Source organism: Nycticebus coucang, chromosome 15 (assembly GCF_027406575.1).
Source record: "Nycticebus coucang isolate mNycCou1 chromosome 15, mNycCou1.pri, whole genome shotgun sequence".
Taxonomy (NCBI): Eukaryota; Metazoa; Chordata; class Mammalia; order Primates; family Lorisidae; genus Nycticebus; species Nycticebus coucang.
In genome coordinates, this window is record NC_069794.1 from 70,560,173 (window position 1) to 70,574,630 (window position 14,458).

The window sequence follows — 14,458 nt, forward strand, 5'->3', positions numbered from 1 at the left end:
GCAGAAAAGAAGCTGAATTGAGTTCCAAATCAGCTTGTCTTTGCTCTTGTATTGTCTATAGGCTGACGATCCCCTGAGGGCCAGGTGTGTCTTAGGCTCAGTAAAGCGGACCTCTGGGTCAGCCGCTCCCTGGGAGTTTCCCTGGTTTGCAAGTTGGTGTTGCCTCAGGCAAATCCTATACTCACAGTCTCTATACTATACTCTTGTCCCAGGGGGACAAGGGGTGTGGCTTCAGAATATTCGGTAGTGAGCCGTATTGCTACCAAAAGAGGGCTGCTGTTTTATGCCTTAGGGAACCACTGCTTCTGTGCAGCTCCCTTCCAGCCAACCATCCTGTCTCCGCTCCCATGCCCCAGAGCCTGCATTGACCAGGTGCAGCCCCAGCACTGTCCACACCCCTCGAACAATCGCCCGAGAGTCTGGACTCCTGGTGGACAGGCCTCCAGATCTCAGAGCGAGAGCAGAGGGGAGTGCTGGGAGCCCAGGGTTGCAGGCAGAGAACACACACAGTTTTACAGTTTTATGCCTGGCTGTATTGTCACTAAAAGATGGCTGTTGCACTGTGCCTCAGGGTACTGCTGCTTCAGTGCAGTCCCCTCTCAGCCAATTGTCCTCTCCTCACTCCCATGCTCCGGAGCCGGCACCGACCAGCTGCAGTCCAGGCACCGTCTACACCTCTCGAGAAGTCACCCAAGACTCTGAACTCCTGGGGGACTGGCCTCCAGACCTCAGTGTGAGTGGAGGGGAGCGCTGGGAGCTCAGAATTCCAGACAGAGACTATATACAGTTTTATGCCTGGCAGGAGGATGCCGTGGCAACCTAGTAGGGGAGGTAGGTCTAGTTTTTAGAGGGTCTCTTCCGTGGAGTGTAGTGGTAGGACCTTTGAACTCTGCCCGATTGTTTGTGGGGCACTCCGAGCCGTTCTCATAGGGGAGGCGACTCCCATCCACTTGGTGATGGATTTTGTAACTTTTGTTTGTATACTGTTGGTCGCAGCTCGTCTCAGTGGGGTTGACGTGCGTTCGTGTGTTCTTCAACCTTCTCTCTTAGTGCAGCTCAAATCCACCAGGTTACTTACTAAATTTTTGTCCTTTAACTCTCCTTCTGGACGGGAGCCTCTGTGGAAAGCTGGCTTCAGTCAGCCATCTTGTCTCCTCTGATCATCCTCTTTCTGTTTTAACTGTTTCCTGGTTAATGTTTCCTTATAATTATTCTTTTCTGGTCTGTCATTAAGTATCTGAAATTTGGTATGTATGAGAGTAAGAGCTACTAGAAAAGATAATCTTTCCTATATTACTTGACATATGTAGGATCCTGGATCAGTTATTGTCTAGTAATTAGAATAGCCTTAGAAGATGCTCAGCTGTTTGTTGTTTTTCCTTTGCCATGGGACAGTCACAGCTACACCTATCGAGCACCTACTGAAGAAACATTGAAAGCAGTACTATACCATCAAAAGATGGGGAAAAGGCCAAGGGAGGGGAGGGGTGGAGGGAGGGTAATTGGTGGGGTCATACCTACGGTGCATCTTAGAATGGATGTGGTGAAACTGACTAAACACAGAATACAAATGTCTACATATAATTACTAAGAAAATGCCACGAAGGCTATAACAGTTCAATGAAAATATTTCAGATTGTATATGAAACCAGCACATTGTACCACTTGATTGCATTAATGTACACAGCTGTGTTTTAATAATAATAAAAAAAGATCAGTCCCCTGAATACAAACAGACTGTATATAATACTGGAGCAATTCCAAGCACTCCAGATCTTCCCAGGACTGTGGATTTGAACAGAGCCACATTAGGGATGTGCTTTGGATTTCAGCTGGTTTCTTAACTGGGCAATTATGAGCAAATTAAACAAAAATATTTGTCTTTAAAATACTCAAGTGTGATTTAATCTGCAACATTTACCTTGCACATACACAGTAACATAGAGATCAACCCACTTCCAGCTTTTTAACATGTATAATCTTCTAACTGTGTGTTATTAGAGAATGAAAAATAGATATGATAATTCCAAGCAGTAGATATGCGAAGTCATTCACATTTTTCTTTGGAATGCCTAGACCAGTTTGTGGGAACACACTGTGCTTTCATATTTAAGGTTCATTTTTCTTAATTTAGAAAACAGTTTGCATTTCCAGGGTTCATACCAGCTAACTGATGAGGGAATAAGGACAAAGCAACCTGGCATCTGAAGATATAAAGTTTCTAGAACATAACACATAAAACAAATAATACACCTGTGGATAAATATTTTATAAGACCTTATTCTCTAATTAATAGTAATCACAACTTCTATTCTAAACACAACCCTTCCGTGGAACTTTCAATACATGTTAATGAAGACTTTTAGACCATAATTTAAAAAAAATTATGATTCACTAAATATTATCTCTATATTGAAATTATTTATAATCTGAAATATTTAATAATGATCTTATTTATAGAGAGTAGGTTGTTGAGAGAATATATTCACCCCTGGCTTACTTTACCAAATATTTACCACTTTTTAAACTATAATTTTAACTTTTAAACATATAATGCTACTATTAGTGCCTCAGAGTATGTTTATATAGTGTTGTAATTCACAAAGCTCCAAAATCACACTTACAAAAACATTAATTTGTACACATCATCTACTAGAAAGAACACATGGTTTATAGAAAGAAAGCAAAAAGTAATAATTTTTTACTCAAGTTCAGCTAAAAATGTAATTGCAAAAGGAAAGATTAAAGTAACACTTCTGTTTTCATATTACAATTTGTTTTTCTTTCCACCTGGCCTCCCAGAAAAGCAGCTCTGCAAATTTATGGTAGAATATATTAAGTACTGTTCTTCTATTGTACAAGGAAAGGGAGTAACACAACCTCTCATTCATGCAGGACAAAGAGCTATGCCATAAGCACAAATTACATGTAATTACAGGGTATAAGTTTGTCATCTTTCTTTTCATAATCTAGCCATTTATACACTTTGATTTTTGACTTCCATTTGGGTTTATAAACATCAAAGCTTTCTCATCACTCATCTGTTTCTACAGACATTTTTACCAGAGGCAATCAAGTATAAAAATTTCTTTGCATTCTTGCTTTACTGCTAAAAAAACCCTTTAGTCTGCATTAGGATTACAATATATCATGGTTATTAAACTTCTGTATGTTGCTCTGAAGTTTATTGCCCTTTGCATACTAACTTTAATGTACTATCATTAAACCCAAAATACTGCACACAAACACACACTGGTAGCATACTCCAATAAGTTTTAGTTTTATCTATTGTTAATGTCTTATTAATACATTTTTTCCTTTTTCTCAAAAATAATCACAAGTCAGACAGCTTGAAATAAAAGCTGATTAATGCTAATTTAATTTTATGAATTGTTTACAAATTTTATAGGAAATTAAAATATCTTCATCTTATTACACTGAGTTTTTAAAATATTCATTAACATACAGTAGGGATTCCATAGCTAATAAAACTTGCAAATTCACTTCCTAAATTAAAATATTTGACTATTTAAACATGATGACTCACATTCCTTACAAATTTAAAATCTGTGACTATCTGTTTTAGTTAGGTTTGCTCACAAAATACAAAATGTAAGTTCGAAATGTGAATTTAAATAATATCAAAGAAAAACAAACTGCTTTGGGTACTCTATTACTGTTTTAAAATTTTAATAATTTTTAAATTTACTGTCTAGATTCAATATATTACTTGTATTAAACTCAAATGCTAAGGTTTATGAAAAATAATGTGTTAGATAATACTTTACAGCAATAAACCCCAATTAGCTGACTCACCAAAAGATAGCTGGTAGAAGTTTATGGCAACTGGTCCTACACTTATCATAATTATTGTACCTAAGCTCTTACAGCTCATGAACTCTTTAGGTTATTCCCTTTTCCCTTAACTCTTTGGGTTACTCTCTCCAGCAGCAGTAAACACAGATGCCTCTGACATGCCCACATTTCCCTAATTTTACTTCCTTATTTTTCAGAGCAGTTCATAATCAAACTCTTTTGCTTTTTTTTTTTTTTGGAAGTAAAAATTTGTTGGAATTAGCCAACAGCAAGCTTCTAGGCTTAACCTTACACTACGTTACAATATGCTTTCATTCCTATTAAAAAGGAAGAAACACTGCTACTATAAACCCCAAACTTCCCTCTTATGATCCTGACTCCATATAACCAACTTTCTCAAAGAAAGTAACCTTTAATTATCTCCGTCTTCAAAAAATTTGGTGATTTCCTTCTTAATCTCGTCTATAACCCATCTATCTTTCAGCATAAGTTTGTTTAGCTTCCATGTTTTTGTAAGGGTATGCAGATTCCTGTTGTTATTGAGTTCAATTTTTATTCCATGATGGTCTGAGAAGATGCAAGGAATAATTTCTATTTTTTAAAAATTTGCTGAGGTTAGATTTGTGGCCCAGGATGTGGTCGATTTTGGAGTATGTTCCATGGGCTGGTGAGAATGTGTATTCAGTTTTGTTGGGATGAAATGTTCTATAGATGTCTGTTAAGTCCAGATGTTGAATGGTTAAGTTTAAATACAAAATTTGTCTGCTTAGCTTCTTTTTGGAGGATCTATCCAGCACTGCTAAAGGGGTGTTAAAATCTCCAACTACTATGGAACTGGAGGAAATCAAGTTGCTCATGTCTGTTAGAGTTTCTCTTATAAATTGAGGTGCATTCTGGTTGGGTGTATAAATATTAATAATTGAAATCTCATCATATTGAGTATTCCCTTTAACAAATATGAAGTGTCTATCCTTATCCTTCCTTATTTTGGTTGGTTTAAAGCCTATTGCATCTGCAAATAGGATTGCAATGCCTGCTTTTTTCTGTTTTCCATTTGCCTGGAATATAGATGACTATCCCTTCGCCTTGAGTCTATATTTGTCTTTTAATGTAAGATCAGATCCTTGTATGCAGCAGATATCTGGCTTGAGTTTTTGTATCCAGTCAACCAACCTGTGCCTCTTCAGAGGACAATTTAAACCATTCACATTAATTGAGAATATTGATAAGCCATTCGATAGTCTGGTGGACATTTTTAATCCTTTTGCGACTGTGGAAGTTGGAATTTGATCAAAATTTTCTGGGTGGAGGGTTACGTTGGTGTTTATGAAGGATAGGTCTGAGAATATCCTAAAGAGCTGGTTTAGTTATGGCAAATTTATTCAACATGTGAATGTCACTTGAGTATTTAATTTCTCCATCATAAATGAAACTCAGTTTAGCTGCGTACAGGATCTTGGGTTGAAAGTTATTTTGTTTTAGAAGATTAAAAGTCAATGACCATCCTCTTCTAGCTTGAAAGGTTTCAGCAGAGAGATCTGCAGTTATTCTAATGTTCTTCCCCTTGTAGGTGGTTTTCTTTCGTCTGGCTGCTTTCAGAATTTTCTCCTTCATGTTAACTTTAGTGAAATTGATTATGACGTGTCTGGGGGATGTCTTATTTGGGTTGAGTCATGCTGGAGTTCTGAATTTCAGAATCTCTTGGCATGTCTGGAAAGTTCTCCTTCATAATCTCACGGAGAAGAGACTCTGTGCCTTGTGAAGCCACTTTGTTGCTTTCGGGGATCCCTGTAAGACGAATCTTGATTTTCTTTGCATTATCCCAGAGCTCTCTGAGAGAGTGATCTTTTTTTCCCCTCCATTTCTCTTCCTCTTTGAGAGTTTGGGAGCGTTCGAAAGCTTTGTCTTCAATGTCAGAAATCCTTTCTTCTGCTTGCTCCATTCTGTTACTGAGGGATTCTACTGTGTTTCTGAGATCTTTGAGGGCTGCAACTTCTTGTCTCAATGTGTCAAAATCTTTGGTCATTTGGTCTTTGAATTTGTTGAATTCTTGAGATATCTTTTGGGTTACTGCTTGGAATTCTAATTCAATCTTATTTGCTATCCAGATTCTGAATTTGATTTCTGACATCTCAGCTATTCGTTTGTGCATGGGGTCTGTGTCTGCCCCATTGATCCTTGGGGGAGCTGATCTACTCTGATTATTCATATTGCCAGAGTTTTTCTGTTGATGTCACCTCATGACTGTTTTTCACTGTTGCCTCTGGCTGTCCTCAGAGTTGGGGAGGTGTCTCTCCAAGATTAGACCCCAGCGGGATCACTCTATTGTTGCTTGGTCTTTGTAGGGAGTGACACTGTAGTTTCTCTGGGGCTGCCCCAGCCAGGGAGTTCTGGTTGTGGAAGCAGCTCCGGAGTGTGACACACCCGGATCCAGCAACTGGGCGGGGGGTGGTGCACATGGTTCTCGGAGTGCCTGGCACCCAGTGACTTTAGCACGGAGAGCCCAAGGCTCCAGAAGTCTCTGGCCAGGAGAAGGGCTCCGTGCAGAGGCAAGGAGGGGTCCAGAGGGCACGCGGCTACCAGAGTCCGTGGCCAGATGAGCAGGCTGGTGCAGAGACAAGGAGGGTACACAGGGAGGATACGGCATTGCGTGGCTCCCGCAGTTCCGGGTCAGGGAGTTCTGAGGCCCAGCGGGTGCAGGTCACGGCACAGCTCTTACCAATGTTTGGCGGTCACGGCGCAGTTCTTACAGAGGTCTGGGTGGTGCAGCTCTTATGGAGGTCCAGGCGGGCGATGGTTGTGGTCGCAGCGCAGCTGTTATGATGGTCTGGGCGGGAGCCAATCACGGTTGCATCCTCTACTGTCTCTGCCTTAAGACAAAAACAAAGCTTGTCCACTCATCTGTCCACTCACGCCTTTCTAAATACCCTTTACAGCGACACTTTTAGAAAGAAGTATCTTGACTCACTTTCTTTGCTTCCATACTTGACAACTTCTCAACACACTTCAATATTCTCCTCTTGGCAAGGTCACCAACAACTTCCCTGCCACCACCCAAAGCTCAATTTTCTGTTCTCGTCCTCCTAGGAACAAGACATAAGTTAGCACTTCCTCATTCTTTTTTTTTCTTTTTATTGTTGGGGATTCATTTAGGGTACAAAGAACCAGATTACATGGATTGCATTTGTTATGTAAAGTCCTTCTTATAATTGTGTCCCTTCATTCTTTTCTAATTTTTTTTATTAAATCATAACTGTTTACATTTATAGGGTACAATGTGATTTGATATACAATATGGAATACTTAAATCAAACTGATTAATATAAAAATCACCTCATTTGTTTTTTGTGGTAAGACATTTACAGTTTACTTTTAGTTGTTTAGAAATATACCCTTGTGGGTAGCACCTGCCCCATATGCTGGAGGTGGCGGCTTCAAACCCAGCCCTGCCAAAAACTGTAAAAAAAAGAAAAAGAAATATACCCTTGCAATGTCCACATAAGTCAAGATTCCATCAAATGCCCTCCTGCCTCCCACCACTTTCTTCCTTTCCTCTCCCTCAGCCCCCCTTCTCCCTTGTTAGACTATATTTTTTTATATTGGTTTCATAATAATATCGAGAAGATTGGTACTTTTTCCCCCATTCTTGAGATCCTCTACTAAGATAGATGTCTTTAAACTCCATCCAGATAAACATAAATGATGTCAAGTCTCCATAATCTTTTATGGCTGAATAGTATTCCATGATATACATATACTACAGTTTGTTAACCCATTAATGGTTTGATGGGCATTTGGGCTGCTTCCATGACTGGGCAATTATGAACTGGGTTGCAATAAACATTCTGGTATAAATGTCTTTGTTGTAAAATGCACTTCCTCATTCTTGAAACATTTTCTCATGACTCTATGGTAATGGTAAGTATTATACATCATTGTGCCACTTCTCTAATGCTTTCTGGATATGCAAATGTTCTACTTGAAGAAAGGCAAGAAACTACCACATAAAACTTCTTACTGTAAGAATGCTATAATATCTTCTTTGCGAAACAGAAGAAATACTGTTTTATTCTGGGAATTAGTTATGCTTCTGGAGCAACTGACTACTAGGAAGCATGTAACTGGCCTGTTCCACCCTTTAAACTGGCGAAGTTTAAAATCAAATTTATGATTCACTTTAAGTGGAGTAAAATACGTACTTTAGGCATGTGTTTTAATCCTCTTTATGATATATGTTTATTACTGTCATTTCTCCCCCTCCATTTAAAAATTATAATGTGAAGTAGTATTTTTCTAAACCACTTTAAATGTTTCCACTACGAAGCCTCTGCGCCCATAGCTCAGTGAGCAGGGCGCCAGCCACATACATTGAGTCTATTGTGTTCAAGCTCAGCCCAGGCCTGCTAAACAACGACAACTACAACCGAAAAACAGCTGGGCGCTGTGGCAGTTACCTATAGTCACGGCTACTCAGGAAGCTGAGGCAAGAGAATTGCTTGAGCCCAAGAGTTTGAGGTTGCTGTGAGCTGTGATGCCACAGCACTCTACCAAGGGTGACATAGTGAGACTCTTAAAAAATATATATATATTTCCACTACCAAGGTCAGCATACATACGCAAATATTTAAATATATTATGACAGGTAGGGGAACAATATATTATGATTGGTAGGGGAACAATGCTGATTTCTGTCTTCCTAGAAGCTACTCTTCCAGGCATCTTTTTCCCTCTTTCCCATTATTTGCCTGACATTTCAGAGAGTATAATTTATCATATCCTGACAAAATTATGTCATTTTGTGTACCTAAGCAAAAAGGCTCTCTTCTCTCAAGTCAGTAAGTTAATCAAGACTTGGATGTATCTCCTCCTTCTTTCTTCCCTTGTTGCCAGGAAGGTAGGGAAGAGACCATGGTGTTTAAGGCACAGATTTCAGGAGATTGGTCACATCTGGAGAGACTGAGCATCAAAATAAACCCCAATGATAATGTATTGAAACCATGTGAGTAAAATAGGAATTAATGAGTCCAAAAAGATATAAATGAATGAATTAAGACTGCAGAAGAGAAAGCCTTATGAAATCTCAAAGTATCTCTGAGACTAGCTCAGGCTAGTCTCGAAAATAAAACTTATTAATTAACAAGTATAAAGTATTTATTAACTTTTCAATGAAGAAATCTGGCAGTATCTTCTTACCCAAATGACAAAAGTAAATATCACCAGTAGAACTCTATATTATGTGGCTCCTAACACAATGTACTGAAAAGAACACAGCATGGCTTTAGTGGTATTCCTGACAAAAATGCATAAATCACAAGGAAACAATAACCAAATCTCAGGAAAATTCTTCAAAGTAGGCACAATTCAGTGATAGGTGATAGTTTTTATGTTTTAAAACTGTAAATATATATAGCAACAATACAGATAAATTGAAACTGAGAGGGCAAAAAAACACTGATGCTAAACTAAATTTAGTCATCTTAAGCACAGCTTTAGCTGGACACTCCACCTACTCATTTGCTTATGCACTCATTTAACAATTACTTATTGAGTACCTTTTTTTATTTTTATTTTATTTTTTTGAGACAGTCTTACTATGTCACCCTTGGTAGAGTGCCGTGGCATCACAGCTCACAGCTACCTCAAAGTCTTGGGCTTAAGCCATTCTCTTGCCTCAGCCTCCCAAGTAGCCTGGACTACAGGCACCCGCCATAATGCCTGGCTATTTTTTGGCTGGAGTTTTCATTGTTGTTTGGCAGGCCCAGGCCAGGTTTGAACCTGCCAGCTCCAGTGTATATGGCTGGCACCCCAGCCACTGAGCTATAAGGCGCTGAGCCCCCTTTTTTTATTTTTTTAAGACAGAGTTTCACACTGTCACCCTGGGTAGCATGTCTGGGCATCACAGCTCACAGCAACAACAAACTCCTGGGCTCAAGCAATCTCTTGCCTCAGTCTCCTGAGTAGCTGGGACTACAGTGCCCACCACAATGCCTGGCTAGTCTTTCTATTTTTAGTAGAGACGGGGTCTTGTTTTCTTGAGCTCAGGCAATCTACCTGCCTTGGCCTCCCAGAGTGCTAAGATTATAGGCATGAGCCACCCCACCCAGCCTGAGTACCTTCTAGGAACCAGGGACCATACTAAGAACTGATAGTAAAATGATTAATAAAAGCTCAATAGTTAGGTACAGGTACTTTAGAATGACAGTTGTAAGAAACGTGGGATTCAAGTAGATGGAATTTTATTTATACTCCCTGTCCTAAATCTATCTTGATTTTCTTTATGATAGATTTGCTTTCTCCCAACGTAAAGACATCTAACTCAAATTTATTAACTAATTCAAACTTTGCGTTTATAATAAATTTCGGTAACAGAATTAACTGTGAAAATGATCATATCAAAATAAATCTAAGCATGTCAACTAAGCTTTATAATGTGAAATAGTGACTGATATGCAATATTCTGCCATTTTATTTTCCTAAACAAAAGCTTTAAATCCAAATTCCAGGCAGGCTATAGAAATAAATGAGAAGATTTAAGACTTTTAAGCCAGTCTCAATATTTATTCAGAAAGACCCCTAATACTATTTACTAATCCTCAAATTATGTTAGTGGATCTACCATGATTTGTCAACAATATAAAATTATATCTTCTTGAGACTCCTCACAGCCAGCGATGGAGGCGAGACCCCCAATTACAGAGGCGGTAGCGACTGCTACGGCTGCTGGGTTTCAGCCTCTTTCCAGCAGCAGGTCTAAGAAGTGCTGCAGAATTCGACCCCACCCAAGCCAGTTATTTACTCCCTGCCCAGAGCTGTAGTTTTCATCTGCACCTTTTTGCTAACATGGCCACTTCATCTGAAAAAAGTTTTACTGATTGTGAAGAAGGTTCGCCAAAAGAAGCAGGATGGAGCTTTATACCTAATGGCAGAAAGAATCGCTTGTGCCCCCGAAGGCAAAGATAGATTTACAATCAGCCATTTGCATGCAGATATTAAATGCCAGAAAATCAGTCCAGAAGGAAAAGCTTCAGCTGGTCCTGCATGCAGGGTAGACAACTAACTTCCATTTTTCCAATGAAAGCACAGCAGTGAAAGAGTGAGATGCAGTACAGGACCTCCTTCAGCAGCTGCTGCCTAAATTCAAGAGGAAAGCAAATAAAGAACTAGAAGAAAAAAACAGTATGCTGCACGAAGACCCTGTTTTGTTTCAGCTTTATAAAGACCTTGTTGTGAGCCAAGTAATCAGCGCTGAGGAATTCTGGGCCAATTGTTTAAACGTGAATGCAGCAGAGTTCTTCCACATCTAATCATAAGCAGGATGTTGGCATTTCTGTGGCTTTTCTGGCTGATGTGCGGCCCCAAACTGATGGCTGTAATGGTCTGAGATATAATTTAACCTCTGATATTATTGAGTCTACATTTAGGACCTATCCAGCAGTAAAAATTAAATATGCAGAAAATGTTCCCCACAACATGACAGAGAAGGAATTCTGGACACGTTTTTTTCCAGTCCCATTATTTCCACAGGGACATGCTGAATACAGGGTCAAAGAATCTCTTTGCAGAATGTGCCAAAATAGATGAAAAAGGGTTAAAAACAATGGTTTCATTAGGAGTGAAAAATCCACTACTAGATTTGACAGCTTTGGAAGATAAACCATTAGATGAGGGCTATGGCATTTCCTCTGTGCCAACTACTTCCAATTCTAAGTCCATAAAGGAAAATAGTAATGCTGCCATCATCAAGAGGTTTAACCATCACAGTGCCATGGTCCTGGCAGTAGGACTCAGGAAACAAGAAGCACAAAATGGTGAGCCCAGCAGCATGGATGGAAATTCTGGAGATGAATATTGCTTTCAGCTAGCAGCAAAAAGGGGCGAAGTTACAAGAGTCCACTGAATATGAAGACCTGGCAAAAAATAATTCTGTAAAAACGATTGCACTAAATCTCAAGAAGTCAGATAGGTATTACCATGGTCCAACTCCAACCCAGTCCCTACAGTATGCAACAAGTCAGGATATTATTAATTCTTTTCAAAATATTAGACAAGAAATGGAAGCTTATACACCCAGGTTAACTCAGGTTCTCTCAAGTAGTGCTGCCAGCAGTACCATTGCAGCACTGTCACCTGGAGGAGCACTCCTTCAGGGAGGAGCATAGCAAGCCATAAATCAGACGGTACCAAACTATATTCACTCTGAATTGAAAACACTTGTATGTAGCTGTTGGAGAACTACTACGGCATTTCTGGTCCTGTTTTCCCGTTAATACACCATTCCTAGAAGAAAAGGTAATGAAAATGAGAAGTAATTTGGAATGATTCCAAGTTACAAAGTGCTGCCCATTCCAAGAAAAAATTCGGAGACAGCATTTAAGCACGAATTTGGTAAGTCACATAGAAGAGATGCTCCAGACAGCCTACAACAAGCTCCACACCCGGCAGTCACAGCACCTGATGAAGAAAACGTGAAGTAGTCAATCTTACAGGTTTTTTAAGATTGAAAGAACTGTGACCTGCAGCAACTCTGACAGACACGCAGATGACCACACAGGAGTGAAAAGAAACATCTGCACCATGCCAACTCCCAGAGCTGATGCTATTGTACTTGCACATTGGGAACTGAAAGGAAGGAAGAGACTATGATTCAACTGAATACTAGGGAGGTAAATTAAGGCAGAACCAAAATGAGCTAAGTTACAAATATATGTGTGTGTGTGTATGCATATATGGATTTGACTGGATTAAAAAACACAAGCCATCCATTTGCTGTCTGCAAGAAACACACCTCGCTTCAAAAGACAAATTAAAGCTCCGAGTCAAGGGTTGGAAGACAATTTTTCAGGCAAATGGAATTCAGAAGAAAAGAGGAGTTGCAATCTTATTTTCAGATACATGTGGATTTAAAGCAACTAAAGTCAAAAAAGACAAAGATGGTCACTTTATATTGGTCAAGGGAAAAATACAACAAGAAGACATTTCAATTCTAAATATCTATGCACCCAATTTAAATGCTCCCAGATTCTTGAAACAGACCTTACTCAGTCTGAGCAATATGATATCTGATAATACCATAATAACAGGGGACCTTAACACTCCTCTTACAGAGCTGGACAGATCCTCTAAACAGAAATTAAACAAGGATATAAGAGACTTAAATGAGACCCTAGAACAACTGTGCTTGATAGACGCATATAGAACACTCCATCCCAAAGATAAAGAATATACATTCTTCTCATCACCCCATGGAACATTCTACAAAATTGATCATATCCTGGGACACAAAACAATTATCAACAGAATCAAAAGAATTGAAATTTTACCTTGTATCTTCTCAGACCATAAGGCAATAAAGGTGGAACTCAACTCTAACAAAAATGCTCGACTCCACCCAAAGGCATGGAAACTAAACAATCTTCTGTTGAATAACAGATGGGTGAAGGAAGAAATAAAACAGGAAATCATTAACTTCCTTGAGCATAACAACAATGAAGACACAAGCTACCAAAACCTGTGGGATAATGCAAAAGCAGTTTTGAGAGGAAAATTCATCGCTTTAGATGCCTACATTCGAAAAACAGAAAGAGAGCACATCAACAATCTCACAAGAGATCTTATGGAATTGGAAAAAGAAGAACAATCTAAGCCTAAACTCAGTAGAAGAAAAGAAATATCCAAAATCAAATCAGAGATCAATGAAATTGAAAACAAAAGAATCATTCAGAAAATTAATGAAACAAGGAGTTGGTTTTTGAAAAAATAAATAAAATAGATAAACCACTGGCCAGACTAACGAGGAATAGAAAAGTAAAATCTCTAGTAACCTCAATCAGAAATGATAAAGGGGAAATAACAACTGATTCCACAGAGATACAAGAGATCATCTCTGAATACTACCAGAAACTCTATGCCCAGAAATTTGACAATGTGAAAGAAATGGATCAATATTTGGAATCACACCCTCTCCCTAGACTCAGCCAGGAAGAAATAGAGCTCCTGAACAGACCAATTTCAAGCACTGAGATCAAAGAAACAATACAAAAATCTTCCAACCAAAAAATGCCCTGGTCCAGATGGCTTCACTCCAGAATTCTATCAAACCTTCAAGGAAGAGCTTATTCCTGTACTGCAGAAATTATTCCAAAAAACTGAGGAAGAAGGAATCTTCCCCAACACATTCTATGAAGCAAACATCACCCTGATACCAAAACCAGCAAAAGACCCAAACAAAAAGGAGAATTTCAGACCAATCTCACTCATGAACATAGACGTGAAAATTCTCAACAAAATCCTAGCCAATAGATTACAGCTTATCATCAAAAAAGTCATTCATCATGACCAAGTAGGCTTCATGCCAGGGATGCAAGGCTGGTTTAACATACGCAAGTCTATAAACATTATCCACTATATTAACAGAGGCAAAAATAAAGATCACATGATCCTGTCAATAGATGCAGAAAAAGCGTTTGATAAAATCCAGCATCCTTTTCTAATTAGAACACTGAAGAGTATAGGTATAGGTGGCACATTTCTAAAACTGATTGAAGCTATCTATGACAAACCCACAGCCAATATTTTACTGAATGGAGTAAAATTGAAAGCTTTTCCTCTTAGAACTAGAACCAGACAAGGTTGTCCTCTGTCA

The 14,458-nt window shown here is 39.0% G+C and overlaps 1 protein-coding gene and 1 pseudogene across 2 annotated transcripts in view; one reads left to right on the plus strand and one right to left on the minus strand.

Annotated features, from left to right (window-relative positions):
• MICU2 (mitochondrial calcium uptake 2) overlaps nt 1-14,458 on the minus strand; it is a 179,509-nt gene that overhangs the window by 152,522 nt on the left and 12,529 nt on the right. The gene's annotated exons all lie outside the window — the stretch shown is intronic.
• On the plus strand, nt 10,657-12,285 carry LOC128566319 (general transcription factor IIH subunit 1-like; annotated as a pseudogene).